Genomic DNA, 15,058 nt, shown 5'->3' with positions numbered 1-15,058 from the left:
AACTTAGATTTGTTTAATATTTGTTGCAAATCTTCAGAGAATTGCAAGTTTCCTTTTCAAAATTGCATGGAATAATTTTCATTTTTTCTGATGATTGTGTTCATGTAATTACAATCTGATGCAGCAAGTTTAATGTGTTATTTGTGTTTGAGCTTAATTAGTCCACAAATATATCTCAGCAAATCATAACCAATCGATGGTTATGTTCTAAACAAGAAGAGAGGCCCCAAATCAAATTTGGTTTATGTCTTTAATGACCCAGTCCTACTTATTTTGGCTTTTTGGGAGGCTTAAGAGTTGGTCCATTGAAGCAGGTGCTGTTCTTGTCTTTGTTTTGATGTTCTGTTTGTCATTATTTCCAGTGGCGAGGTTGCCATGCAGTTTTACGGGGCTTGTGGTGTCTCTAGTAAGGACCATTGTGCAGTGTTGTGGGAAATTTCTGGGGATAATGCTGCTGAAATTTACTTCTTAGTAGCCTCCGGGGTTTTGCGGGTACAAACCTGATGTGCCTCCTTGACTCTCCTCAAATCTCAGGTGAAGACATTAGGACATGTTGTGCTGCTGCATGCCGTAAGGTGCAGTACGGGTTTCTTGCATGGAATGGTGCTGCATGCATGGTGTGTGTGGGTTGGGTGTTACTGCTAGCATTTCAAGTTGGGGCTTTGTTAGTAGGGGCAATTTTTTCCTTCTCCTTTTGTGGGATTCCTGTCCTGTGATGGGTGTAGATTATCAGATCATTTTAAGAGGGAGTTCTCTTGTCGCTTTTCAGTCTGATTCTCGCAGACGGTTCCTGTGTTGTTTTAGTGTTTTGGATCTTTAAGTGGTTTGCCTGTGGGTGTTGTTTGTTGGTGATCCTGGATTGCTGACTGGGGGAAGGTTATGTGATGATGTGCTCGTGCCTGGACTGTTCTTTGGCCTCTGCGAGGTACAGTTTATGTGAAGGACGCTGATTCATTTGACATGATGTTATTTCTTTGTCTTCCTTTTTCTCCTTTATTTTTTTTCATGGCCTGTCTTTGTTGGTGTGACAAAATGTGGGTTATTGTTCTGTTAACTGAATTTATGACAATATCCCCATCTTGTAGAACAACACTTATGCCTGCATAAATTGGCAGGAGAGAATCTATTTTATTTTTTTATTAAAGATCTTCTCATGGTCACCTCTATTAATCATCCTGTTGATATATTTTTTATAGATCTAAGTAGAATTGCTTTTTTGCAAACTTGTCTTCTATAATTTGGCACAAATCCCATTTATGTTTAGTTTAGCCTCTTTTAAATGTCTTAATGATTGATAAGTTAGAATTAAAATGAAGGGTAATGAGTTTTGATTTAAAAATACGTTCACAAAAAGAGACAGAATCAGGACTTAGTTCAGAGCCATGAATCTGTTTGGAATCGAGAACATTTTAAGAAATATTTAGAAATTTAGTTTTCTTCAGTTTTCTTTGGTCAGAAATCTGTTCAGAGATGATAATCTCTCTTGAATCTGGAATCTTTAAAAATATGGAAATCGGTTCAGCGTAAGGAATCTGTCCAGAGTTAGGAATTCAATCTGAACTCTGCTTAATAAAAAGAATCTAACTCAAAGAAGAATGGTGTTAAAAAAAAACACAAAAAAAAAACAAAAAACATCTGAATCAGGAATTTATGTAGTGTCAGAATTCTGAATGGAATTGGTAACTAATTAGAAACAGTTCTTTTTTCCCCATTCTCACGCATTCGTAACCTAATGCTAGCCCAGATTTAGCCAGTGTGTTCCTTTGTTTCCATGATGCTGTGTGTTCATTGTTTTCTAACAAACATGTGAGGCCTTCACAGAACAGCTGGATTTAGACTGAGAATAAATTAAATTCAAGATACTAAATACACTGTAAATCTGGGATTTATGCTTGGAAAACAATCTAATAAAAATTATATCCACATCTGTTCCATTACTTTGTGATGGGTTACATAAAGTAAAGTGAGGTTTGTAGTTGTGAGGTGAAAAATGTGGAAAAGCTCAAGTAATATGAATACTTTTGAAGGCACTGAGGTTATGTCACATTAAAGAGCCCCTGTGGGCTCTTTAAATATTAACTATAAAAAAGAATAAATTAAAATAATAATAATAATTTTAAAAAAACACATGTCAACTCATGCAGACCATTTTAAAACTCAAATTGTTGAGTTATGTTGACACACTTAAATTTACATTTCATGGAACTGGTTTATAACCATAAACTGCAATGCCAACAACTCACGAAATTAGGTTGGAATTTCATAACTTATATTAAATTGAAGTAAACTATAGAAACAAGTTAGGGTAACTAATTGAGGGTATTGCTTTGTATAGTATAGGAATTTTTCCTCCACTGGCTCCATGTTATTACATTAATTTATTCTTCTTACATTCTCCATATTAAATTCTTCCACATGTTCCCATTCGAACATTGTGCACTGCAGGTTTTCTCCAGCAGCATTTTTTCCCCCAAAACAAACTGAAACTAAATGAATACACAGCATCCAAGACGCGCCGTCGTGTCTGTGCGCACTCTCCATGTGCCTTTAAAGGGCGCGCGCTGGCGCTGAGTGGAGGGCGGACCCTGTTTGGCGCGCGCGTGCGTGTCAGCGTGTGCGCGCCTCTTGCCCGCAGCCGCCGCGAGTGGCACAGAGCAAACAGCGGCTGTTGTGCGCATGATGCACCGTGTTGGACGCACCTGCGAGGAGCGATAAAGGCAGCCCGGAGACGGCGCTGCTTCTAACTGGATCCTGGATATTTTTGTAAAAGCAAAAAAAAAAAAGAAAAAAAAAAAGGGAGGGAAAGTGGGTCCGTGTACACTGGCAGCTGGATTTTAGCAGGTGGATACTTTTGGTCTGCTGATCTGAGGTCAGTAACGCCGTCTGTGTAAGTTCAACCTGTTCATGTTAGTGTCCACCTTCAGAATGAGAGTTAGAGGAGCAGAAGCAGGAGGGGAGAGGAGGCAGGGAAGGCTCGAGTTTCAGCTCCTGGTGGACAGGTATCACAGGACTTTTACAAGAGTTTTTTTTTTCTTTCTTCCCTTTTTTCCGCTTTTTGCGCACGGACTCGGCGGATGTCTGTGGGTCTCCTTGAAGGAATCGCGACATTTTGGGGGTTCAAACCGAAAATTTCTGCCATGTTGGCCACTAATGTCACTTTGACAGGCAAGAGTAGAATTACAGACCTCTGCGCTGCCCGTATGGTCACGATATAAAATATCAATTTTATTGTTTTGATCATTAACATACCTCAAACACTGCAAGCCTTAAAATGGGCCCTGTGGTTGTAAACATAGGTTTGGAGCCAGACTGGAGTAAAAACTGAAAAGATAAAAGGAGGATTTCCTTCACCCTGTTTTAGGCTGATGAATTATAAATCATATGCGCGCTAAGTGTCCAGTTTCCATGCACGCATTGTTTTCACGCATTGTTCTCGGCTGCAGTCGCGTGTTGAAATGTCACGCACGCTCCCCGTGGGCTCTTTAAATATTGATGCACATTTTCTTGTAATTCGAGCAGCTTTTCTTTTTTGGTGCATGACCTTGCGTTTGCGCGGAGATGGACAGCAGTGACCGTTGCATTCCTACATCGCCCTCCTATTGGGGGGATAAAAAAAGAGAGAGGGAGAGAGAGAGAGAAAACACGCAGCTGACGTTTTCTTTTTCACATTCAGCAGATCAAATTAACACAAATAATCACAATTTGAAGGTATAATTTAGACACCTGATGTTTTACGACTAACCTGAATGTAAAAACATCCCAAATTTGCTCCTCTCAGATTCAGAATTGTCGAACAAAATTGGAGCAATCCTTTTCGCTACCCGACGCAAAATCAGGGACATCATTTTTAAAGGAGGGAAATTGTGAAATATTCTGATGAATCGGGATAATTTGGGCTCCCCAGCATCTGCAGAAGGGGTTCGCTGAAATGCTTTTCCCTGAAACGCATTTCATGCTGCACCTTCTTAAGCTGACAGCTTCCCGTTTTACTTCTATTCATCTTGAATTAACGTTTTAGCTCAAGTCCTGCAGCTTTCATCTGTGTCACCTCCACTGCGACGGATGGGGCGAGATGTCCCATTTGTAGGGAGAATGTTTGGCGTTTTTTATTATTATTATTATTATTATTATTATTTTTTTTTTTTTTTATTGCAGTTAAATGCGAGGCCCTGCATTCAATGCGCCCTACGAAGGAAACAAGGAATAATAATAATAATAATAATAATAATAGCAATAATAATAACAAAAAAACAAAAACAAAAAAAAAACAGGCCTGAATCTTCTGTCTGCATCCCTAAAATCATCTCCAGGCCGGACGTTTTCACGTTCAGATTTACCAAAAAAAAAAAAAAAAAAAAAAGGCGGATTTTCTTTTTCTCTCCTTCATAGCTGCAGAGAGTTAATAAGATTAAAACATTATTCCTTTGCATTTATGTATGCATAGATGGATGTATGCAGAGGGAATTCCTAATAGGGATGTTTTTTCTTCCCTCTTTCCAAACCGCCTACAGAATGGGCGTGACCCGTGTGCCAGAATGTATTTATTTATTTGTTTATTTTCCTAAAGGCCTGAAGATGTTCCTTCTCCTGATGGAGACAGGAACGTTTTTACATACACAGGCTTACATGAATCAATTTTGAAATGATCGTATTTCTTCATAAAAATGAAAAAAATAACATAAAACACAAAATTCCGATTTAAAGATATAAGATTTTTATCAAATAAATTAGTACGAAAAGATTTCTGCTTCTCCATTTTAACTCTGCTTGTCTTAGAATTAAGGTCAGGTGGAGTAGCAGGACGGGCGTTCCCCCCCCCCCCTTTATTTTTGATAATTTAGGCTTTTCAGATTGTATTTCCCATGCTTGACAGCTGATTAACGGCTCAAACAAATCAACCGCAAAAAGCCAAGGGCTCTCAAGGTAACACTAATTCCTCTGGGCGGGGACAGACTGATACTACGCAGGATTTTTGGAGAATGCTCTTTTCTTTCTCCCCGTGTCTCAGATTTGAGTGTGGGAAAGTGCGCGGCCCTGCGGTGCATTAAATGTTCCCCACTCTGGATTTATCTTAATAAAATTAAACAGAACCTGTTCTTCTCCATTTACGCTATATACATTTTTGTTATTATTATTATTTTAATTATTTGCAATAACTGAATTTGTGAGAAAGTCCATGTGATGTTGCATAAACCGCTGTAGCTGCTGTAGCTGGTGGGAGGTTGCTGAGCAGAAACGTGTGCGTGGATCTAACTGGTGCGTGTGCAAAATTGTTTTTGCGCGCCCACAGTCGTTTGTAGAAGAGTTCGGTCATTGTTGTGGTGGGGACAATTATCCATGTAGACCGTGCACGTGCAGATGTTGTAAACGCAGGCTCGTGCGCGTGGGTTCGAGGTGTCTGTGATGATGTAATGCCATGAAGGGTGCTGCAGCCCGGAGAAGGTGTGTCCTGCCTGCTGAGGAGCTGGGGAACAGCACGGTGCCCACGCTGCATCGCAATCGTACACACGCGCGCACACTTACACACATCCACGCACTCCCTCCCCCTCCACGTTTGCATGTCTGTAATTAGGACCGTTTTAGTTTTGTTCTTTCTTTAAACGAACAGCTGATTTTATTTTTCACCCACCATTACAGGAATCTACATAAACGACGCATTAAAACACAACTTATATAATTTGCAATTTTGTTGGATGTATTTAATCAGTATTTAATTTTGCGACCAGACTGATATTTTATTTTTGGGAGGGACGTGGCGGGGGTGGGGAGTTCAGTAAACTGAGCTTTTTTTAATTCTTATGTAATTATTCTATCAAATCATATCCATCCCAGCAATTTACTGGACATTTACCAAATTATATTTTTTAGGGGAATGTAACCATTATAGTCCTCTAGATATAAACTTCCACCAAAACAGACCCCCAGCGTTGTAAACCCCCCATTTGACAGACGCTTCTTAAAAACAAAAGTGAATGTGATACAATCATTCTGCTAAGCTGAAAAAAAACAATCAATATTTAATTAGAATAAACCTGTTCAAATATAAAATGATCAAATACAATCATGTCCTGGTTAAAATGAGAGCTGTGAAGAAAAAAGAAAAAAAAACACTAAAACATAACACACATAATAATTACACATTATGTAACAAAGAGGCGAATGAAAAACAAACAAACAAAAAATATATGTGTGCAATGACATGTTCTTGCTCCAGCCAGGAGATAAGTTCCTTTAGATTCAGCTGAAAGCCTTTCCCCCTTATTTAAAGACATTAACACAGACATAGTAATACAAAACCAAATAACAAAAAGAAATACGTTTTAAAAAACAGATTTTGGAAGATAAAGATAAAAATGAAAGTGAATCTTATCTATTAACATTTTGTTTTGAAGATAAGTGCAATAATTCTTAGAGATGCACTGGTCATATCGATTTCTGTTTTAAATCACATCTGCCAAGTCCAATTTTGACTGGTTCAGATATTTTTTCTAACACAACAAAAAACACAATAAAAGAGCAAAATCTAGTAGTTTGAAGGACAACAGAAAATAAAGGAGCAACAATGTTATCCCAAAATATATGAATTGAACCATATGGCCTTTACCATTATTTGATTTGTATTAAACTAGAAAGTGGATTGAACTCTCTGCTTTGGGTTTAGTTTATGCACTGAAATGTTTTACTAATGGAAGAGATATTTTAGCAGATATCAAACCCAATGAAAAGAATATTTAAAAAAGTTCTAAAACCATACAAAAATAAATGTGAAATTATATATCTTTCACTAAACTTATGAGAAAGTTATTCAATAAGCAGGCATCTCAACAGTCTTTTTTTTTTTTTTGTTGCAAGAATGTGGAATTAGTTGTAGAGATTTTTTAGATTTTTTTTTTATTATTTTATTTTGAGCATTTTTGCCCTGGAGGACTATGACACATGCAAGATAAAAAAAATAAAATAAAATCTACTGCAGGTTCTTTGAAAGCAGTATAGCAATTTTGTGTCCAACAGCAAATGAATTAAATTCAAAATGATCCATGAAAGCATGTGCTGCTAACTATGATCTAGTGTTCACTAAACGCCAATCATCAAAACAAATGTTATTGCCTGATTGGTTGAATGACTAAAAATAGTGGAGTTTTTCCATTTATTCCTTGAACAAGAGAAAAGAAAAATCTGATTTGACATGAACACAAACCAATAACTCCAATCTCTACAACATTTTGTAAAGTTTTCTTTTGTTGTTTTGTGTCCATTTTTATTTCTAATAAACCACTATAATGCTTGAACATAAAAGTATAGAAATTGAATTAAAACAGTTATCTGACTTTACACAAGTTCAAATTTGTTAAGAAAAGTGGGATAAGAGCTCCGATTTAAATCAAATGAAAACAATCCAAAAATGCAAACGACTGGGTATAAACATAAGCAGATATTTGCTATAATATCTTGCATTTTGTTGTGTTCTTGTTAGATGTTCTGCTTGGAAATACACCTCACTCCTCCTCACTCTGAGAAGATTGTTCCAACCCTCTTGACCCCTATGTTAGTTAGGCACATTAACATTATATTAACTTCTGGTGAGATTGACTTTAATCTTAATTCAGAAACTTTGCTGACAAGATGCATTAATTTGTGTTTACTCAGATCCAACATTCTTCTTCTAAATAGATTATTGGCTGCAGTTTGAGGCTCAAAACTTGTAAGTTTGGGAGTGTATGGGGTGAGGTGGGTGGCTGTAAGTGTGAGTAATGTATGAGAACCTCTAATGTCTAAATATGCACTCTGAAGTGTACAGTCAGACCAAGCCCACTCCCTTCCACAGCTCCCATCACTTACCCAATGCAATTCCTAAGATGTGTCCTTAAAGATTTTCATACGTTCAGGTTCTTTATTAGTTTTCATGATTTGTTTGGGGATAAACAGTTAGAAATCTCACACACCAAGAAAAAGCAACATTTTGCAGATGTCATCTTTTACATTTGATGCATTTTTTTTTTCTACAGAAAAAATTCAAAGGCTTATGTCAGATTTCGTTCCATCTTCTCACGTAGAGGATCAATATGTAGGCTTTCTATTGGACTAAATGATCCAGTGCATCACTGTGGAGGATGGTAAAAATGCAGGCCACCTCCTCGAGAACAAACAGACAGCTGTGAGCCTAAAATGGAGGCTGGATGCCGAAGGTGTGTGTCTGAGGTGTGAGGAAGAGTGGGAGTGGATGAGGTGGAGCATCCCTCCCTTTCTGTTTTGTCTCTCCTCCTCCTTCTCCTTGTCCTCCCCCTCCTCATGTCCTGCCCAGATGATGGTGCAGAAAATCGACTCCACGGCAGTGAGATTTGAGCTCCTCACGCCTCGTCAGTGTGAGATGACAAACTGCTGCGTGTTCTCTCCGAGATCTTATCACTGTGGAGGACATTTTGTCACCGCTGCAGTGTTTGATCGCGGCCGTAAAATACCACCAAGTGGCTCCTATTAAAGCACAAGAGGCCTGCCGGTGCTTTTATTTGCATTCACACACACACAGACACACTCGCGCACAAATATGTACACACACACACACACACGCATGCACACACACCCGTCAGGCTGTTAATAGGATCCAGAGTGCTGCAGCCTTTTGTCACTGAGTGGATGTGGACTCGTCCCTGCGGGCCTCGTCAAAAGAAGCCTTTCAGAGAGAACAATGATCCATGCCGTTTAGCCTTTTAACCCCTGACGCTCGCCGGACTGCAACAGGACACAATGAGACCATCTGAAAATGATGTCTGCTTTGGTAAACATGAGTTTACACTGCATGTGCACAAGTAGAGTGTGTGTGTGTGTGTCTGCGGGGCGGCGGGGTGATCTGCTGCAACAGACAGTTGGGTCTTGCAAATGTTTGTATTTTGAACTACAAAAGACAATAAGAAAAGAACAATTACAATCTCACAGTTGGTATGGCTTTATATTAAACAAAGCTGATCTTAATTTAGGATACAAAACCATCAAAATAGTCGCATTTGATTGTCATTTAGGATTAAACAATATTGGATGATACGAAAATAAGTGGGTAATAATCTTTTTTTTTCAAATCTGACTGAAAATCTCTATAGATACATTTTAAGAAAGCTTCCCTTTTGAAAATAAAGCTTGAAAAGTGAACTGATTTCTTTTGGTTTTAAAGATTTGAAATTAAATCCACCATTTCTATCAGCTATGTCCATTAATGCACTCCTTTGAGTTTAATAAAATTAGATAATTAACTATCAGGGGGCAAAGAAATGTGAAAAACAAATAAAATAAAAAAATTAACAACTGCATATCTCAAAATGAGAAATGGAAGATCAGAACCCAAAGGAAACCAGAAATCAGTATTGGCCTGGAAAAACTTGATTGCAAATTAAGAAAAAAGTGTTTCTGCACCATTTTCACTGGGATTTTGTATTTTCATTTTCCCTCCCTGCTTGCCCTTTTCAGAAATAATCTGCAACTTCCAAATGTTTTGAGCCTCAGCAATTTTTTTTACATCTGAGTTTTTTGATTAAGCTAAAATTTGATTCTGTATCAAATTAAATTGTTCAAAGGAATTCCTATCATGAGCGGAGTCCACACCTCCAGGAAGCAATCGTTTCTTAATAGCCGAGGGTCCAGATCCTCTGCATAAACGAAATCGTAGAACTGTACTAATTGGGAGAAGAGAAAATCCCTCTGAGTGTTTGATTAATGTTCCAGTAACAAAAGCACACCTACAAATTTCAGTTTGGTTAAAATCTAAAAGGAACATTTAACAAAGCACATTAGGACTTTTGAAATGCAGCAGTAGTTCAGCAAGAGGGCACAGTTTCAGACATAAAAGATACAAAGAAAGCTCTCTATTCTTTACATTTTTGTCAAAATATTAGATAATCCAGAAAAGCATTAAAACAATGGGCAATAAAATGTAGTTGAAAAAGGCAACTTAAAAAAGTTTTTAGCTGGAAACTGAAAACTGTCCCAGAAACGAAACACATCCCTGTGGTGAACCTGACCCCCGTCCTCTGTAGTTAATGAACACAATCTGATGAGACCTAAACGTCCTCAGGTGTTGGATTCACCTTTTGCTCCAACACCCAAATATCGTCCGAATGCAGTGGCACTAAAACTTGACGAGGTGAGAGTGTGCCTGACAGGTTTTACCATCACAGCTGTCTGGATTAGTTTTAACTCTCAAAGATTAAACTTTTCACTGTTTTAAAACTTTACTATAAAGCTTAAGTGTTAAATGCACACTAAAATAATAATAAAAAAAGTTCAACACCAGGCAGTTGTTGGTTATGTAAAGACAGTTTTAACAACAATCTTGGACATTTTATTTTTCAGTTGAAAACCAATGAAATCCATATATTATTCCTGATTTAAGGTGGTAGGTAATATTAGAAGATATTAAAATGTGGTTTTTAGGTTAGAGTTTGAAATCCTGTAGCCCTCAGCTGAACTGTCTTGTGCCTGAAACGAATAAACCTGAATAAGTCATAAATTAAACAACAAATTGATAAATATCTACAGACGTAAGAGTCAGAAATGTTTTTATTTATTTATTATTGAATAAAAAGCCACAATCCATGTCTAGGCTGCACCAACAATGTCCTGGGTTTGAATTCTGGGTCTTAAGTCTCTGGGTTCCTCCCACATGCCAAAAATATGACTGATCATTCTAAACTATCATTAGGTATGAGTATGTGTGTGTGCACATTGTTGTTTGTTCTAGTATGTTTCCATAGCAACCTGTCCAGGTTTTACTCAAGCTCTTGCCCACTGACTGCTGGTGATAAGCGTGTTTCCCCTATTAATGCATAGAGACAAAAATGGAACGTCTCTGACCGCCTGCTGACAGTTTTGGGTTGCTCTGTTTCAGCAATGTGCTCTGTGGATTAAACTGAGAAACTCTCAGCCTTATCTGTGTTGGAGTGAAACCTTGTTCACCAACTTGAACCTGTGTAACATGGCCTTTACAGCCGTCTGCTGTCTGAGCAGTACAGGTTGTTACAAAGACAAATTAGAAAGAAAGCAGCCTTGCACTGCTGTGCTCAGTGACCAGTAGTAACTTCTCACCTGCACACGGTGTTTCTCAGGTAAATGACAGTAATGACTCTCTGATCAGCAGAACTGCACGGTGAAAAGCTTTTTAACCCGCTACAACCTAAAGATGGAAAAACAGCAAGGGAGCATTATTCCTCAGAGCTGGCTGATTTGGAGAAGACTAATTGCTGCAGTTGTTTGAGGCCCTTCTGGTTCTGCTGAGCCATATGCAGAGCTCCTTGGATATTATAAAATAGGTCTGCAGATTGGTCTGTTTCTCTTATGATTTCCTGCATCCAGAACTCAAGAACCCTTGTGCAGTCAGTACTCTCAGTTGTTATCTAACGCTCTGTATTGTTCCCAGCTGCAGCATCCTAGTTTTGTTCCCACGTTGGACTCATTTTATTTCTAGCTTCCCGCTTGTAAAGTTAAACATTTCTATCATATCAGAAAGTGTCTGTGCTGCTTTCAAACCATCAATGTGCAGTAATCAGTCTTAAGAAAGTCTATTTGTCTGAGACCATATTCTGGTCGGAACCCGTTCAGGAGGGAAACCAACACATTCAGGGCCATCCTGGAGCTGGTTTGGACTTTTCCCCTTCTCAAGGGTCATACTTTAGATCTATTTATGCTCCACCGAGTCTGAATCAGATTGTTGAAATAGCTTGTAGTTTCAACTGATTCTGAATGAGCCTGCTAAATTTCCATCAGATGTGTCGTGGCAGAACAGCAGCTCTCAAGCAGCAGACTTGCTGTGTTTCCTCAGGTTAGAAGTCCATCCAGAGAGTTCTTGGTCTGCCACAAGGTCTCCTCCTGCTGGGATGTGACCGAATAAGCTCCAAATATAGATTTCATGGAGGAATCGCTTCAGATGCTTGAACCACAACATGAATTAGTAGCAGCTCCACTCCAAGCTTCTTACTTTATATTTTAGGCAGAGCATGGCCGCCCTACTGAGGAAGCTCTTTCAGCTGCTTGTATCCAGGATCTCCATCCGTCATGATCCATATCTCATGATCACATATGGAGGTCAGATCACAGTAGTTCACATTTAGGCTCATTTGTGTCTGTCTCTGGTCTGTCTTGACAGACATTTTATAAAAAATAACCAAGCAGGATGGAGTTTTATTGATCATGTCATTTGATGGGTCAGAAGCAAAATATGTGTCATTTTTCTTTCTCCAATCCTTTTGCTTGAAATATAACCACTAACATTCAAGTTTGAAGAAAGCATACATCTGTAGCACACTGTGCTCGGATACCAAACTTCATCATTAGGTTTTGCGACACCCCATTCTCCACTGTGACTCTTTTGTCATATCTTAAAGTCTCAGCTCTGAAATGCTGAAACAGGAAACCGAGCTGTCTCCTCTGCTGAGCAGGTTTCTGAGACAGAATGTCAGCTGATCGTCCCTCGTGTGTTTTCTTCCCTATAAATAAGATCCTGTGAAGAGTCAGGACTAACCCGGTTAGTGGGTTATTATCAGCATCAGCTTAATCTGCAGTTTCTTCTCAGTTTTTAGCACTTCAGTTTTTTCTGGACCGGCATGGCTTTCCCTGTTCATCTAACAGACTCCTGAGTGGTTTGATATAAAAGTAGGCTTCATCAGCTTTTTTTAATTGGTTGAGTCGATTAAAAAGCAACATGTTAACTTATTTTAGGAGATGCAAAACCTAGAGAAAAATAAAGTTTAGATCAGCTTAGATATGGACAGCTTTCCTGATATGGACAATTGTGGGTGCTGTTTTCCCTGAATAACAAGAATATTAACTCATTATGAGAATATATGTGTTGTCATCTTGCAATATTTAGATAAAGCTGAATGGAAAACAAAATGGATATTTAAAATATTAGCCATCTGTTGAGCTCAAAATAAAGCATTTTTCCCTAGACAGCATTATTCTTTTCTTGCAAAATCTTGACTATCTTTTGGGATAAAAGGGTAACTTTTATCCTGAGACAACCAAATAAAAATATTGTCGGACGAAAAGCCTGGCTTCTATGAAAATATTACTGGCTGTACAGAGAGGACACATCAATTGAATTTTAGAAATCCTACATACACTGTGCACGTAGGTTATAAAACATAACATCTTACATGGAACAACCCAAATCTGTATTATAGATGCAGAAGATGATTGTATCACATATGCCAACATTTTCCAAACATACATCTTTTTTCTTTGTCTCATTGCAATATTTTTAAGAAAAAACAAAAAAAAAAAAAAACAAACAAAAAAACAAAAAACAAAACTGTAATCTTAGTAATTCAATGATTTTTGTCTGAAATGTCGAACAACCAAGATGGCTTCTACCTCATCGGTATCTTTAGGCCAATATAAAAATGTAAAACATTAGCTTATAATTAGATGTGCCGGTCGATCGGCCACCAATCATAATCGGCCGATTTCCGTGAAAAAGTGAAATCGGTGGTCGCCGATCACTGTCTCTTGTTGTCCATCACCAAAATCGATCATATTTAATTCACTTCGCAGCCTGCGTGTGCAGCTCATCTCCTCTTTCCTTCACACTGCGCAAGCGCGCTGCAACAAACACTGTCGTGTGGAACTATAACGCTCTGAGCGTGAATGGGGACGTTTAGGTTTTGCGGCGGAAAATTACCTCGGGGGGGAGAAGCACTACAAAATGCATCAACACATCAAGACAAGCACTTGACGGAGTTTGGTTAAATCGAGGCTCAATGCAGGAACAAAAGGACATCAGGAGCGGCCAGGTAGTAGGTAAAGTAGCGCACAACTACCAACACTCACCCGGTTTAGCATCCCGGTCAGAAAGCTGAACCGATAATCCGAAAAATAATTCAAGTAATACTCTGGTTCTGCTCTCGCTCTTGGACCGCCACTACGCGCTACTGATAGCAATATTTCACAGACGTAGCGCCGCTCAACCTCCACCAAACGGTGAACTCTGACACCGAACAGCTGCGTATAGCTGCAGCATGTAGCTTAAAAAAAATAAAAAACAAGAAAAAAAGATTTTAGATGTGAATTAAAATATGTCTATTATGTGTAAAATTAGATGCATTTATTGCCAGATAATTTTTCAGTTTTGCCAGATAACATATAGCTACTTAATGCGAAAAATGAACAGCCGACGGGAGTGATCGGTGATCGGCAGAGATCGGCCTCATGGATGATCGGTATTATCGGGAGCAAAAAACCTGATTAGAGCATCCGTACTATGATTTGCATGAGTTTGGTTTTACAAAAATAAAAAGAAATTGTAATATTTCAGAAAATTAGAATAAATTTATCTTAAAATTGTTTTACCTTAATCATCTTTAGCACTTATACTGAAACACGCAAAGCAGCATTTATACCATTCGGCTTCAGAATGCAGTTGTGTTTTTCCTGCAAATCCTATTATTCAGCTGGATTCAGCAGAAAGCTTTCTCTGCAGTCTGGTCATCAGATAAAGGCAGTATGCCTGGCTGAGTCATAATCATTCTGTGCCACGAGAATAATGAGACTAATTTACCCAGCAGATGACCGATAACTCCAAACAACCTCTGGAGGAGGAAGAATGCGGCTCTTTCAGAGGCACGAGTGATGACATCAAATCAACATTTTTCACTAGATGAGTAAAGCACCATAGTCCCTTTTTATGTTTGTTGGAGCAGGTTTAAAAGCTTTTCCCCTGCTCCTCTGCTCTACTTCTTTATGCAAAATGTAGTTGGTGGTTTTTAAATGAGTGCTGACTTCAACTTGACATGGAAACAGAGGTTTAACAGTAGTAATCTGTTTGGTCATGAAATAAATGCCTGATGGGTTCAAAACAAGTTAAAAGCTCGTAAAGATTAATGTAATTTGTTGAGGAGAAAATTTGGAGCTCCATACCACAGCAACACTTTACAGTAGGCGCACCATTCAGTTGAAAGAAGTCATGAAACATTGGGGATTACCTGACTAAGCTGGTATTTTGATAGACTCTTTTGTTTTTTAAATAGTTGCAGTTTCAATTTTGTTCATATTGTATTCAATTGTGTGTATTTCAGTT

General features: G+C 38.4%; 1 protein-coding gene across 1 annotated transcript in view; it reads left to right on the top strand.

Moving 5' to 3' along the window:
* Positions 1 to 2,372: 2,372 nt before the first annotated feature.
* The window catches only part of LOC106932067 (neurexin-3a-like), an 87,008-nt gene continuing 74,322 nt past the window's right edge, over positions 2,373 to 15,058 (top strand). The window contains exon 1 of the mRNA XM_088002848.1: positions 2,373 to 2,869. The gene's annotated coding sequence lies outside the window, so the exon portion shown is untranslated. The remainder of the gene's footprint in view (positions 2,870 to 15,058) is intronic.

The sequence above is a fragment of the Poecilia mexicana genome, unplaced genomic scaffold (genome assembly GCF_051168715.1).
Source record: "Poecilia mexicana isolate PSO_F unplaced genomic scaffold, ASM5116871v1 scaffold_22, whole genome shotgun sequence".
NCBI lineage: Eukaryota > Metazoa > Chordata > Actinopteri > Cyprinodontiformes > Poeciliidae > Poecilia > Poecilia mexicana.
Note: the sequence above shows the minus strand (reverse complement) of the source record. Positions and strands in the feature narration are given on the sequence as shown.